Source organism: Crocuta crocuta, unplaced genomic scaffold, assembly GCF_008692635.1.
Source record: "Crocuta crocuta isolate KB4526 unplaced genomic scaffold, BGI_CrCroc_1.0 scaffold69-1, whole genome shotgun sequence".
NCBI classification, from domain to species: Eukaryota; Metazoa; Chordata; class Mammalia; order Carnivora; family Hyaenidae; genus Crocuta; species Crocuta crocuta.
In genome coordinates, this window is record NW_027551577.1 from 40,493 (window position 1) to 54,452 (window position 13,960).

The following is a 13,960-nucleotide window of genomic DNA, read 5'->3' on the forward strand; positions in this document are numbered from 1 at the left end:
CCCCGAAACGCAAATCACAATTCTGAGGATGAAATTCTTCCCAATCTGTGAAGAAATACACTGGATTTGGTTCAGGCACAGAGAGAGGAAAGGGTTAAATTCCATTCTGTCTACTAAGCTAACGAATCCAGTAAACAGCTAGTGTTAGAACAAGAAGAAGGGATATTGTGACTATTCGTGCCCATGTTATTTGTGCTTATAAATGTTTACATGCGCGCATAAAAGCATGCCCATTCAGACGTACCAAGTGAAAAACAGCTTAGGAACAAAGGCTACTCTATGCACGTAGTGCTGCTACCAGCCTGAGATTTCTGTTGTAGTGGCGGTGGCGGTTGGTTTATTAATTTTAACAAAAATGACTAAGCCTGAACCATTCTGTTCATTCACCTCCTTAGCTGAGCGACTCTGCATGACTGTGTCACTTAATATACTCAGTGTACTCGTGAAAGCTCCGTGAATTCCAGGGCTGAGTTAAATGGTATTTGTAGTCCAATACGAATCTCTATTTTAAAATGAGTTCAATGGCACTTTAAGTGTTACTTTGAGTCCAGCATGCTTTATTTGAAATATCTTTATTTCAAAATATGTTTTGTATGGTGCCTACCATCACCACAACCCACCACCAACATACCCGGTGCCATGTTGTTTAATAAGCCTGGGTTTTATCTTTAATTCTCTTATCTTAAATGACACCATACATATAAAAGCAAAGACTGCAAAAGATTTAAAGATGGTGGAAAACCTAGAAAATCAGGCCACTTTGCCCAATTTTCCTTTTCTGGATGACTTAAACACGTGTGCACAAACACATGCACGCACACACCGTTACTGGGAAAACAGACACACCCCATTATTCAACCGAGCAAAATGCCTTCTTAACTATACCCTTTGAAGACACTCCGCAATGGGACACCTGCTTGGGATTCCCTCCCTCCCCCTCTGCTCCCACCCCGCTCACGTGCCCATGCTCTCTCAAAGAAAATAATAATAAATGTAAATAAATTTAAAAGGACATTCTGCATTTATTCAATGTTCCCTGGGTACCTACAAGGTATGTGCCAGTTACAAGATATAGCAAATCAGCCTGCTTTATAACCTTCATAATTCAGGTCTCCAAAGAAACATCAAGTCTTGACTGGCAATGTGATTTCATTCAACAAACATAAACTCTGGGGTCACCTGGGTGGCTCAGTCAGTTAAGGGTCTAACTTCAGCTCACGTCATGATCTCATGGTTTGTGGGTTCGAGCCCTGTATTGGGCTCTGTGCTGACAACCGGCTCAGAGCCTGGAGCCTATTTCGGATTCTGTGTCTCCCTCTCTCTCTGACCCTCCCCTGCTCATGCTGTCTGTCTCAGAAATAAATAAAACATTAAAAAAAATTTTTTAAACAGATATCTACTAGGTGCTGCTAAGGTAGGAAAGAAAAAACAAAAAGGCCGGTGGTTGTTTTCAAAGAGCTTCCAATCAGAACAGCAGACATGCCTACAAGAAAGTAATTTAAGACAGTGTTTTCTAAAGTGGTTTGCACTATATGTTCCTATTTTACGAGAAAAAAAAAATTTCTAGAAATAAGTTTGGGAAACACTGAAGTAAACCAAATTAAGCAGCTCCCTGTGCTTGGAATATACTGGTAGGCCTTCTTTCTGCAGAGGGTCGGCAGTGGGGGTATGACCTCTGCGTAGACGAAATCTCTCAAACGTCACTGGCCATTCTTTTAACCTGGAACATCGCTTAGCGAACTCTTCGGGAAACAACGAATTAAGGTAAAATGTGCTAAGTGCCCCCAATGGTGGTGTAAACCAAAGCCTACAGAAACACAGATGAATTCTGAAAGACTGCAGAGAAAACAGAACCATGAGCTGAGCCTCTGAAGGATGGAGAGAAAAGTTCTTCCAGAATGAAGAACAAAAGGAGAATCTATTCAGGAATGAGTTGCCCAAATCAGCTGGAAGACGAGAGTAAAACAGGAAGAGGACGCAGGAGACAGTGGTGGCCGTTTCAACCGGGGCCACATCATGGGGGGACGGGGGGCTCCGGAAAAAGTCAGGTTTGACTCTGTACGCGTTAGGGACCCACTGCAACCTCTGAGCAGAGAACTGACGAGATCATCTACGTGTTCAATGAACACTGTCCCAGTAGGGCCACGTGGTCCCCTCCTACAGAACGTGAAGCCAATGACAGAGTAAACAACAGGAAGCCTACAGCCATGCAGAGGGTAACGAGGGGCTCTGTTCAGGGACCTGTGGGGACGGGAGAAGACCAGAGACAAACTGCCAGGGTTTGGAAGGTCTCGAAATGTGACAGGAGACAAAGACAAATACTGTTTAGTCTCCTGTATGTGGAATCTAGAAGAAACACAAATTCATCGAGACAGAGAACAGTTTGCTGGTTACAGGGTGGGGTGAGGAGGGGATAGGTGAAAGGAGTCGAAAAATAAATAAATTGCTGATCAACACCAGAAATGGGCATGGGGGGAAGGGGTGAAGATGTGACAGAAGAGTCACAGCAGACCGTCAGTCACTGCGAGGGCAGTGACATCATAAACCAGAGTTCATTTCTTCTTTTTCAGACACAAGAGAAGATGAGTAAAATCAGAAAGATAAAAGAACATTTAATGGCATTCACATTCATAAGCGTCTTGGTAAGACAGAAAAAAAGACCATCTCCTCAGAGTAAGGATTTTTTAACTTGTTCAAAGGTGGAGAAAGCAAAGAAAGGTCTGAACAGCTGGACAGGAAAGGGTTTGCCCAACTCCCAAGGACTCCGTCTTATTCTCTTTATCTAAGCCAGTTTCCTATTCAGGCAAGATTTGGGCTTAAAGTCTTTTATTTGGGTGAACTAAATGCTGATAACCATTCTACTCCATAATACAGTATTTAGACTCAAATTCCCTTGGTTTCCCCGTGAGTTTGAAGGGCAAGGCTTCTGAACCACCTTGCCTTCCCCCATCACAGTCTTAACTCTCCAGCATCATGAAAACTCTAAACCCAAAAAGATACACATTAACACATGAATTAAGTTAGGCAAATTGTTAAGTGTTGTGCATCGAAGCATAAGAACGTCAAATGACACTAAGACGTAGATGCAGAATTTTAGCATCTAGGAGATTACATATTTATTCAGGTATATGAAATCCAAAATCCCAAGCAACTTTACTTTCAAAGTAGGCAGATAAGAGATTAGGTGTTTAAGGTTCACCTACGAGGCACCTGCCATCTGCTGCAACCTTATTAATGAAACCAACCAATTTTTATGACACAATTATTCCGCCTTCAGGGAAGTCCTTGAGAGAAGTAAAAGAGAAACAGAAGACATGATCTCTGCTTTCAAGGAGTCGTGGTCTTGTTTGTGAACATTCTAAGGAACAGGATAACAAAATTTTTTTAAAGGAATGGGCTAACAAATTTTAAAGAGCATAACAAAAGATAAGATATAATTTAAAACCAAAATGTGTACCGTGTGATAAGAGAGATCAGCGTCAGCTCAAAGGGTCTGGTTGGCATGCGCGTGTGCGTGGTTCTAAAAGCCATTCAAAGATTCCCTTATCCAGTTTCTCTCCCCCGGGCTGTCAGGCTCCTCTCTGACCTCCCTTATTCGCCAGATCGCACTGTCGGAATACGTCTTGGGTGCAAGGACCCCGTCTTACCCTTACACGTACGGCCATGTTGGATCCAAAGCCTCAGGAAAGGCACAGATGCGGGAAAGAAAACCCAAGAAGGGGAGACTGTGACCAACCTGGTCACCATGGAGTCGTGGATGAGAAGCACGAGAAGTAAGGTAGGGCAAGCGCAATGTGGGCGGATGGGGGAACAAGCCAGCCAACCGGGTTTACACTGAACCTAGTAGAAAACTGGCCATCATGAGCCCCTGCGCAAGCTGGGGAACTGAGGTTAGTGAGATTTTCACTTAGCAGTTCTGGGGAGGATGGTCTGACTTGAGGAAGTGAAGTGAGACGTCACTGGAAGCCGATCAGTTAGGAGGCTCCTGCGGGAAGCAGGTGTGAGATCAGGACCGAAGGGGCCGGTTCAGTAAACGCAGGTGGGAGATGAGGCCCAGCAAGCAGGCATTTTCTAGCCACAAAAGACCTGAGCAAATAAAGGTGGAAGATTACAGTAAAAAGAACAAACAAAAACCCCATGGGGGAAAAATTCTGAATTTTACGTCTTGTACATTATCCACAACCTCCCTCCAAGAAACAATAAAGCATATTAGGAAAAAGCAACGGGTGTCAGGGGAAATGACAGTCACAGTACTTGAATGGAAGCTCACACAGCACTGAGAGAGTGCTTCTTTAAGAGGATGAGCTCTGGACACCAACCTGAGTGTGAGTTGGGCTCAGCCACTTCCTGTGTATCCCTGGAAAATGACCTTACCTCTGTGTGGCTGTTTCCTCATCTGTAAAATGGGGTTATGAATTAATATCACTTCCCTCATAGGGTGTTATGAGAAGTGGCTGGCCATCATGTGTATTGATATTTATCAAAACTTCTGCAAACATATTAAATAAACTGCAAATGATGGTAAACATATTGAAAAAAGAGTACTGAGCACAGCTTTACATGGCGAGGTCGCTAAGATGGATGAAAGCGGAGACGTAAAGGAGAGGAATTAGCCCTGTGAGGCGGGGCAGGGAGGAGACAAAAAGCATGGGCAAAACACCCAAGAAAGACCCCAAGCTGGGCGTGGAGATGTGGAGGGAATGACCTCAGTGCAGGACACAAGGGGGAGAGGACGGGGGGCGGGGGGAGTGGGCAAGCAAGTGTAGTCCATAGGGTGTGACAAAGCTGAGATTTTATTCTACACCAGTGCAAACCCCCTGAATAGTTTGAATGGTTTTAAACAGGGAGAGTCCTGGCTTCTTCTGTATCCTTCATGAACCATAAATTATCTGCTCCCTTTTGCAAAAGATGATGCAGCATCTGGAAAATAAACCTAAGCACATCTCGGTAACCTGTTCCCCTTTCTGTGATGGTTTTTACATTGTAAAATCGTGGTAAGCAAAAACATAATCACTCGAAATGCTCACACCTGCAATGTAACCCCATTAAGGTGAGAAGAGGATGGTTCTGGAAAAAGACATCAAGTGCACCTGTAAAGGTGTTCCACTGTACTGCAACCCACTTCTGATCCATTCACCTTCTTTGGATTTTTCAAAATATGAACCGTCCCTTTTTGATCAACAAGATGACAAAAGCACAGAATTATGGGGTGCATGGGTGGCTCAGTCAGTTAAACATCCAACTCTTAGATTCAGCTCAGGTCATGATCTCACAGTTTTGTGGGTTCGAGCCCCCACATCGGGCTCTGTGCTGACAGCGCAGAGCCTGCTTGGGATTCTCAGTCCTCCTCTATCTGCCCTTCCCCCATTCATGCTGTCTCTCTCAAAATAAACCTTAAAAAAAGTTAAAGAAATAGAATTACAAGATGTAGTCAATTTTTTTTCAGGCAAAAGAACAGAATTTCAAGATATGTTATGGGAGTGTCCTAAGGAGATTTCCCAGGTGAGAGTTATAGCACCAGGCCTGCCTCACTCCAGGAGTAGTGGCCTAACTACCGTATAATTGGGGAAAGAGCGTAAGAACAAGCAGCAGCTGTCCAGGCTGGGGTGGAAACCAGCAGGGGTGGGAAGAAGCCCATCCAAACCTCCTGATGTCCCTGCCACGCTGTCACTTGCCCAAAAAGCATAAACAGGAAGACCACAGCACTATCCTGGGATGCTGACAGCATCTCCAGTTTCCCGACACACACTATCCAGCATCCCTAATTCCTGTTGGCCCTGTTCCATCCCTCTATCCCCTGCAACCGGGGCCACTTCCCGGGCTAATCTAAACCAGCCTCGGGGGGCACCTGGGTGGCTCAGTCGGTTAAGCATCCAACTTCGGCTCAGGTCATGATCTCACAGTTCATGGGTTCTGTGTCATGGCTGTGCTCCAAGCCCCGCATCAGGTTCTGTGCTGGCAGCTCAGGGCCTGGAGCCTGCTACAGATTCTGTGTCTCCCTCTCTCTCTGCCTCTCCCCTGCTCGCTCGCTCTCTCTCTCTCTCAGAAATAAATAAAACATTAAAATTTTTTTAAAAAAATAAAAAACCACTCTTGGCTAATAACTTCAACTGGAGCACAAGCCTACAAGTATGAACTCTCACACCACAGCACGAGGCATGTGACCCTTTTGTCCATTAAGAATTTAGGGGCTCTGAGTCTCTCCTATCTACCAGAACTATATACAGACATTACAGAAGAGGAAAAAGCACCTCACTGCCCTGAAGCAACTTAGACCAAACAGGTATCCCACTGTGGTCAATCCGATCGGGAAGGTAACCGAAATGAAACTTCAGACCAAATCGTCACCAGATTCTGGCGGCCACAGGCAGGCATGGCTTTGGGCATACCAGGAAGGTGAGCATTCCCCTCGTTTCTTCTCCATAGTGTGTCCACCCAACGCCGCCCTAGCTTCCTGCAGCACACATGCTTCCCGCTAACACTCCATTCTCACACCGGCCCTCTATGTTCTTGCTGAAAATATCTCTCATTTGTGTAGTCCTTTTTTTTTTCTCCTTCTCACACATTACCATCTGTTAAATCACTACAGTGAGAACTTTAGCAGCATAAAACCTAAGTTTGAGCCCTACTGTGACAACTCCCCTCAGTCAGTTTCCTTCTAGGCTCCACTCCACACGGCTGACACTAACTGTGCGGCCGGTCGCTTCACCTCTCCAGGCTTGCCTCCTCACTAGGATGGCAGTAACGTTGCCTCCCGCATAACCACAAACTCAGCGTGTAGACTCAAGGACACAGCGTTATTGAAAATGCCCTGAAAATTCAAGTGAGAAACATACGCCAGCCTCGAACGGCCCACCACCATCTTAAGGTTGTAGTGCACCCACTTTTCCAAAACACACACACGTAAATTCCTCCACTGGATTCTCCCTGCAACTTGGCCAAATGAGCTTATTCATACTCTTCTACAGATGAAAAGCCGAAGTGCCAAGAATATAAGTGACTTCCTGAAGAAGCTAAGACTGGAATCCAAGTCCCCTGACTCACCATCCAATGCTATTTTTACTCCACTTAAGCTGATTTCCATAAAGACGCATGAAGAAAAGCAGTTACTTATTTTTAGTTTAGGTTCTATCCTAGTCCCCCCCCCCCAAAAAAAAAACTTTCCACCATCACCCAAGGTAAGACTTTCAGTCTGTTTGTTCTTTTCACTACACCGTGAGACACATCACGCAATAGCCTGACAGTTTGTCAAGTAAGCAAAGGGAACCAAACCCTCCCCTCTAGCGAATGAGAAAGCGCTGCCGTATTTTACTTTCTTTGAAAAGAGCTGAGCACAGAGTCACGGGAATAGTAACCAAGCCAGGGGAGGAAATGCTCGCAGAAGATGTTCTGAAAGCAGAGCAAAGAGACAGCGTAGCTGCAGCCGTAGGGTTCCTGGGACCGCCGGGCACACGGAAGGTGCACACAGGCCCTCAAGCCTTAAGAACAGGCTCAGAATCGGGAAGGACGGCGTCCACTTAGCCACGCTCAAGAAAACCTGTTGCTGAGCTCCCATGGATAACGGTTAGCGATCGCTGAATGGTACTTTCAAATGTTCACTTTGTGTTTCTCACTGCCATAACGTGTACACCACATTACTAAACAGAGGCCAGCCCTTCTTCAAAATACTCTTTCAAGGGGCGCCTGGGTGGCTTAGTCAGTTAAGCGTCTGACTTTCACTAAGGTCATGATCTCACGGTTCGTGGGTTCGAGCCCCGCGTCGGGCTCTGTGCTGACTGCCAGCTCAGAGCCTGGAGCCTGTTTCAGAGTCTGTGTCTCCCTCTCTCTCTGACCCTCCCCTGCTCACGCTGTCTCTCTCTCTCCTAGAAATAAATAAAAATTAAAAAAATTAAAAAATAAAAAAAATAAAAATAAAAATACTCTTTCAAAAGTCATGCTACCCGAGAAAGCACAAACAGACGGATCCTGTGCGAGGCCAGCGTTCCTCACAGAGGCATGTCCCTGGCGTGAAAACTCAATCCGTCCTCTATACCAAGTACAACATCAGGGCTTGGCCAGCATCTGCTTCCATCCAGCTCACTTCACATACCCTCTCCTGAAAACACATCTGAAGGCCAAATGCATTAAATTTGAACAATATACCTACGTGCTCTATGCCCACTTCCAGAAAATTGAAAATATATGTGTATACAATCCCCTGCTAGGCTGCTTTCAGGTACTTGCCAACCTCCAGCACAAGCCGCATTATAAGAGTCAGCTGGTAGCAGTGCTTCATTGTCCCAGAAAGCTGTAAGACTTGCTAAGTTGGGGCAGTTTTGTACCCATCCCAGAATGACATCACACCCGTCCTGGAAAGCTCTGCAGGAGGCAGTCTGCTGCTCGGGCAGGGGTCCATCTCCACCCTCCAGAGCGGGGTCGTCCTCCCAAGTGGGACGCGGGAGATGCTGGAACTAATCACAGATGCCCGCCATCAGCTGGGCCCTGCCTACTGCTCGTGGCCCCTCCGATCGCTTCCACGGGACCAGGATCCCCGCAGGCTCGGGCGGAATTAAAGGTACCACTTTGGACGGACACTCCTGCGTGAAGGCTTGACTCAACCACTTCTGGTCTTCTGAGGCTAACAGGTCCCAGGCTTGAATCTATGGACCTCCTTAGCTAGCCCTCCCCCGGGGACGTGGGGTTAGGGACGTGCTGTTCGGTCATCCTGAGGACCCAGCAACACGAGCTGCCAAACACGGCTATGGCACCGTAACCAGATCCTCCGCTCCTGTTCTCCAGTGTGGCCTCCGAGTCAGCCACGCACACGCAGCATGAGAGCTGACCGTGTGCCCGTGGACGCTGCAAACCCAAGCCGAGGTCACAGCATACTTCCTTTTACACGCGGCTGCCTGATGCTGGTGTAAAATTCTCACGGCTGGCTGAAGTTTCCCCGGGCCCCCGGGAGTCCCCTGGAGACTGTATGCTGGGCCCACACTAACAGCGCTGGGCCGGAGGAAAAGAAAAGAAAAGTTCAAGTCTGGACATTTCGAGCAGACGACCAATTCCCACCATTTTTCGACACTGTTGCCCAATAAAAATGGACTACCCTTTTCTTTCTCGCGTTTAGGCCACTGTCAATCTGTCTCTTCATTTCCACGTCTCTGCCTCCTATAGCACGGTCTCTGAAATAAGGGAAACTCGTCAGCATTTTTAGTTTACTCTGGATATGCTTGTTCTTGCCGTTTCTCGGATCTGGATACTTAGAATTTCCCACTCACAAGTCCTGAGGCCTGCCGGCTCAGGACGAGGAGGCCCAAGAACGCAAGACGGGAATCTGCATCCAAGTCCAGCTGGCAAACCTCCCGTAAAACCCAGGTCTCGACTCGGCCTTTTAAAGCCTGGACAGAGCCTTCTAACCCATGACCCTTTCTGTCATTAGGAGGCTCTCTAAACCGGCATCAGGAGACACGCTGCCTCCGTATTCACAGGAGTCCCGCTCTCTAAGCGGCCCCAGGACCCTGAATCGAAAACGAGCCACCGCTGCTAGAGGAAACGCACGGGCCGCTGGTTAGGTTTTGTGTCAATTGATCCGTACATCATCTAGTTTCATGAGTGTTTCTGTCTGAAGACACCTTATCTGAGACCTCTCACTGATTCACTAACACGGAGTTCATGGCCAACAGCACTACAGTCCAAGCCTGACGGAAGCGTATTTAATGCACGCGTTTTCTCCACCTATTTTTTCCATAACACACTTCACAACCTTCTTGCCCTCAGGAACGCTTCACAGCACTTCGGCACTCTGCCTGAGGGCCATTATAAGCAGCAAAAACACCAACAAAAAGCCCCCAAATAAGAAAAATGTGGCACGAAAGGGCCCCCAAGTACGGGAGCTGAACCGAGCAGTCAGCCTTGCCTTGCTGGGCCGCAGCTGGGAGCGCACACCCCGGGGAGGCTGTGGTCCCCCCCACCCCCCGCCCCGTGCACATGCACGGACGACACACATGGTACTGCGAGTTCGAGTCTGAGTTACAGTTAACTTTAGTGAGTAGATACGCTCCCAAGTCCGAGGATGGCCTGCATCTGGTTATCGGCCCTGAGGTACAAGACAGAGGATATTCCGGAAGATCCTCCTCCGGTGCAAAGGAGCCGTCACACTGCACCCCAGGTAGCAGGAGCTTTGCTGGCACCAGCACCTTCCACTTACGCTCCCGCCTTTCCTGCTGGGGCAGTTCATACTATCCAGATTTGGAGGCCCAATTTCTTTCTCTTTCTGTTAAAGTTCGCTTATTTATTTTAAAGTTTGCTTATTTATTTTGAGAGAGAGAGAGAGAGAGTCAGAGAGTGCACGGGAGTGGGGCGGGGGCAGAGAAAGAGGAAAAGAGAGAGAATCCCAAGCAGGCTCTTCACGAACAGCACGGAGCCCAACGCAAGCCAAGAGTTGACCTCAACCCGCTCGGCCGCCCGAGGCACCCGGCACCTGCCAGTCCCAGATGCTCGGCAGCTCTTGCTGTCGTCTCTGTAACCTGGACATATTCTAATTGGCTACAGGCTACAGGGAGCACTCACTCCCTTTTCCGGTCTATGAGGCTCTCCCGTATCAGCTTCCTTACCTTTGGATGGGGATCCCTCTAACAGTCACAAATGAGCTTCACGGAACACAACTGACACAAACCTAACACCACAAAGTTTCCTCTTTCACCAGGTTCTGCGACAGCGTATCTAACATAGGCCAAAAAGCAGACTTGGTATGTTAAGATTGCCAGGGTCTCATGGTTTTAGTCACCTTAGACATTTCCCAATGTACAGGACTTTTACCTCCTTATTTTACAACTCTTATTATCTTACTAAGTCATACTCAACGGCGCAAAACCAACTTTTTAAAAAAAATTTTTTTTTATAGTTCATTTATTTTTGAGACAGAGTGAGACAGAGGATGAGTGGGGGAGGATGAGACAGAGAGAGAGGGAGACACAGAATCTGAAGCAGGCTCCAGGTTCTGAGCTAGCTGTCAACACAGAGCCCGATGCGGGGCTCGAACCCACGAACTGCGAGATCATGACCTGAGCTGAAGTCGGACACTTAACCGACTGAGCCACCCAGGCGACCCAAAACCAACTTTTATGATGGCTATTTTACTTATTTATTTAAGTAAACAGTTTTCGAAGGGGGGGAGGGGCAGAGAAAGAGGGAGACAGAATCCCAAGCAGGTTCCAGGCTCCACGCTGTCAGAACGAGCCCAACGCAGGGCCTGAACTCACAAGCCGAGAGATCATGACCTGAACCGAAGTCAGCCGCTCGTGTATCTGGCTGCTTGCATCACCAGTCTTACTCAGAGGCTTTCTTCCACATGCTTCTGCAGCCACTGTCTCATCTGAGCTTTCATAAATGAGCATCTGAGGGCATTATGAGGCAGGAATGCACATGTGATTCTGGCCTTTTGCAGAAGAGCAAAAAGCGAGGTACAGAGGCCAAGCAGCTTAGTTCGGAATCACACAGAAGAGCCATGGGCAGGACCCAGATCTGGCGCAGTGCTTGTCCTCACACGGCTGTGTCTGCTCTCCAAGAGCGGTTAATTAAGGTGTACCTTTCCATTCACTAAAAATGTCATTTGTGGGGCGTCTGAATGGCTCAGTAGGTTAAGCTTTCCACTTCGGCTCAGGTCATAATCTCCACGTTTGTGGGATCCAACCCCACGTGGGGCTCTGGGCTGACAGCTCGGAGCCTGGAGCCTGCTTGAGATTGTGTGTCTCCCTCTCTCTCTGCCCCTCCCCCACTTATTATGTGGGCTCTCCCCCTCTCAAAAAATAAACATAAAATTTTAAATGTTATTTGTATTTCTTTAATATGTGCTAGTCAATTTTATTCTTAATTTTTTTTTCCATGTTTGTTTATTTTCGAGAGAAAGAGCACAATGGGGGGAGGGGGGGCAGAGAGAGAGGGAGACACCATAATCCGAAGCAGGCTCCAGGCTCTGAGCTGTCAGCACAGAGCCCCCACATGGCCCGAACTCCCAAACCGTGAGATTACGACCTGCACCAAAGCTGGACGCTTACCCGACTGCGCCACCCTGGTGTCCCTTTTACTTATCATTTTGCTAAGGCAAACTAGAAGCGGCACAGCAAAACGATCCAGGAAGGAACCTAGAAAAAGACACAAAGTAAAATCTTCCTCTGGATTTGTTTTGGCAACCATCAGAGGCTGGTAACAAGGCTGATTCCATAAGCACTTAAAAGGAATTTCCCATTACAGAACTCAAGAGAACATCTAAAAGTGAAAGTTTGGGTTTCACAAGGACTGCGTCTGTAAGTGAACTCTTCAGGTAAACTCCCAGTTCTAAATCAGCTGGAGCAAGTGGCAACCATGGTGGTTAAGCAGCTCTCTGAAATCCTCAACGCCTTTTTGTAAATAACATTAACACCAACTACTTTTTCAAGGCATATTATTCCCTGTAATCCCTGAGGTCTTGATGTCTTGCAATAGATACTATTACGCTCTTACAGAGGAAAATCAAATACAAAAGTTAAGTAGAAGTAACTTTTTCTGGTCACGATGTTAGTAGGTGACAGAGATTGGCCTTAAAATCAAGTCTCCAGAAATAACCCACAGCTGTTTTTACTACAACATTCAGAGTTTGGGAATGTACTCCATGGTTATTTATAGAATTATCTTCTTAATTGTATTGTGTTTTGGTCAAAATAAAGATTAGTTTGCATTCCCTTCCAAATGGAAAGCCAAAAGCAAGCTGCCCCAAATGTGACAAAAACAGTGGCAGGGGAAATGAGCCTGGGATTAATACTTTGCCAAAATTAAATACAATTTGAGAAGCTTACATCATTTCAACCATGGGGGAGATGATTTTCATCCAGACGTAAAAGGAAACACAGAAGAAAATAAACACAAAATTGTGTTCAGCATACACAACAAACCTCTCAAGTGTTGCTAAACCCATTATTTAAAGTTAAGGCATTAAGATTTAGAGATGATAATTAACTTGCTCCAAGATCGTGTCATCAGTACTCTAAAGCTCTCTTTCAACTACCCACGCTACCCTTCACAGTCGTGCGCCGCAAGGAGGAAACAATGAGCGTGCAAGTTAGTGGAGGAGAGCGAAGAGTTAAAGTCTGGTATGCTAAACTATGCAGTACGCAAAACTGACTTACAAATACTAACAGGAACACCATCATTTCTGAGTTTTGTCTCTGAATGGTCAGAGGAAACAAATGCAAGCGTTCACTCTCGCCAAGGCAGGCTTGGGTTTAGAACAAGATTTGTAAAATCTGCAAACTGGGAGAGAGCACCTTTCAAACAGAGGGAGCAACCAGCTGCTGATAAAAACTAGAAGGGCAGCTTCCACCCCCCGCCCCCGGGCTGCTGGTTCTTATTAACCACAGAGAAGGAAATGCAACCAGCAAAAACATACAGCACCAATGATCAAAGTGAAACCGATTTTTTTAATTATCTAGCTTAAACAGACGAATATATGCCAGTAAAGTGCATAAAGGGTAAGCAGCGCCAACAGGCACTGTCATCCTAACCTAAGACATTCCCATGTTTCAGTGTCAGAAATCAAAGGAGACTTTGGACCAAAAAAAAAAAAAAGAGAGAGAGAGAAAAGAAAAAAAGCAAAGCCCTTTGCTTTTTCGGCGAGGCCTGCACCCGGTGCTGGAAGAGTGCGCCGTTTTGTTTTGAGGAGGGGCAGGGAACAGAGGAAGAGAAAAGCGTCCCGACCCTGCTGCCCATCCTCAGCCCCTTCCCGCAGGGGTGCACCCAGGCCTCCTTTGCCGCCGGCCAGGCCCCAGGGTCTGCAGGGCGCGGGCCCCCTTCCCGGCCCCGTGCCTCGCACTCCCAGGACGCCTTCCTCCCGGGAGCCCTCCAGGAGCCGGACCTCCCTCGGAGAGCCCTGGAGCTTCGGCTCCCCAGCGGGAGCCTCAGGCTGCCCCGCGAGTGCCGGGCGCCTCCTCCGTGCAGGAGGGGAGGG

At 47.3% G+C, this 13,960-nt stretch overlaps 1 long non-coding RNA gene across 1 annotated transcript in view; it reads right to left on the reverse strand.

The window, feature by feature from the left end:
- LOC144221186 (uncharacterized) overlaps nt 1–13,960 on the reverse strand; it is a 36,164-nt gene that overhangs the window by 21,569 nt on the left and 635 nt on the right. The gene's annotated exons all lie outside the window — the stretch shown is intronic.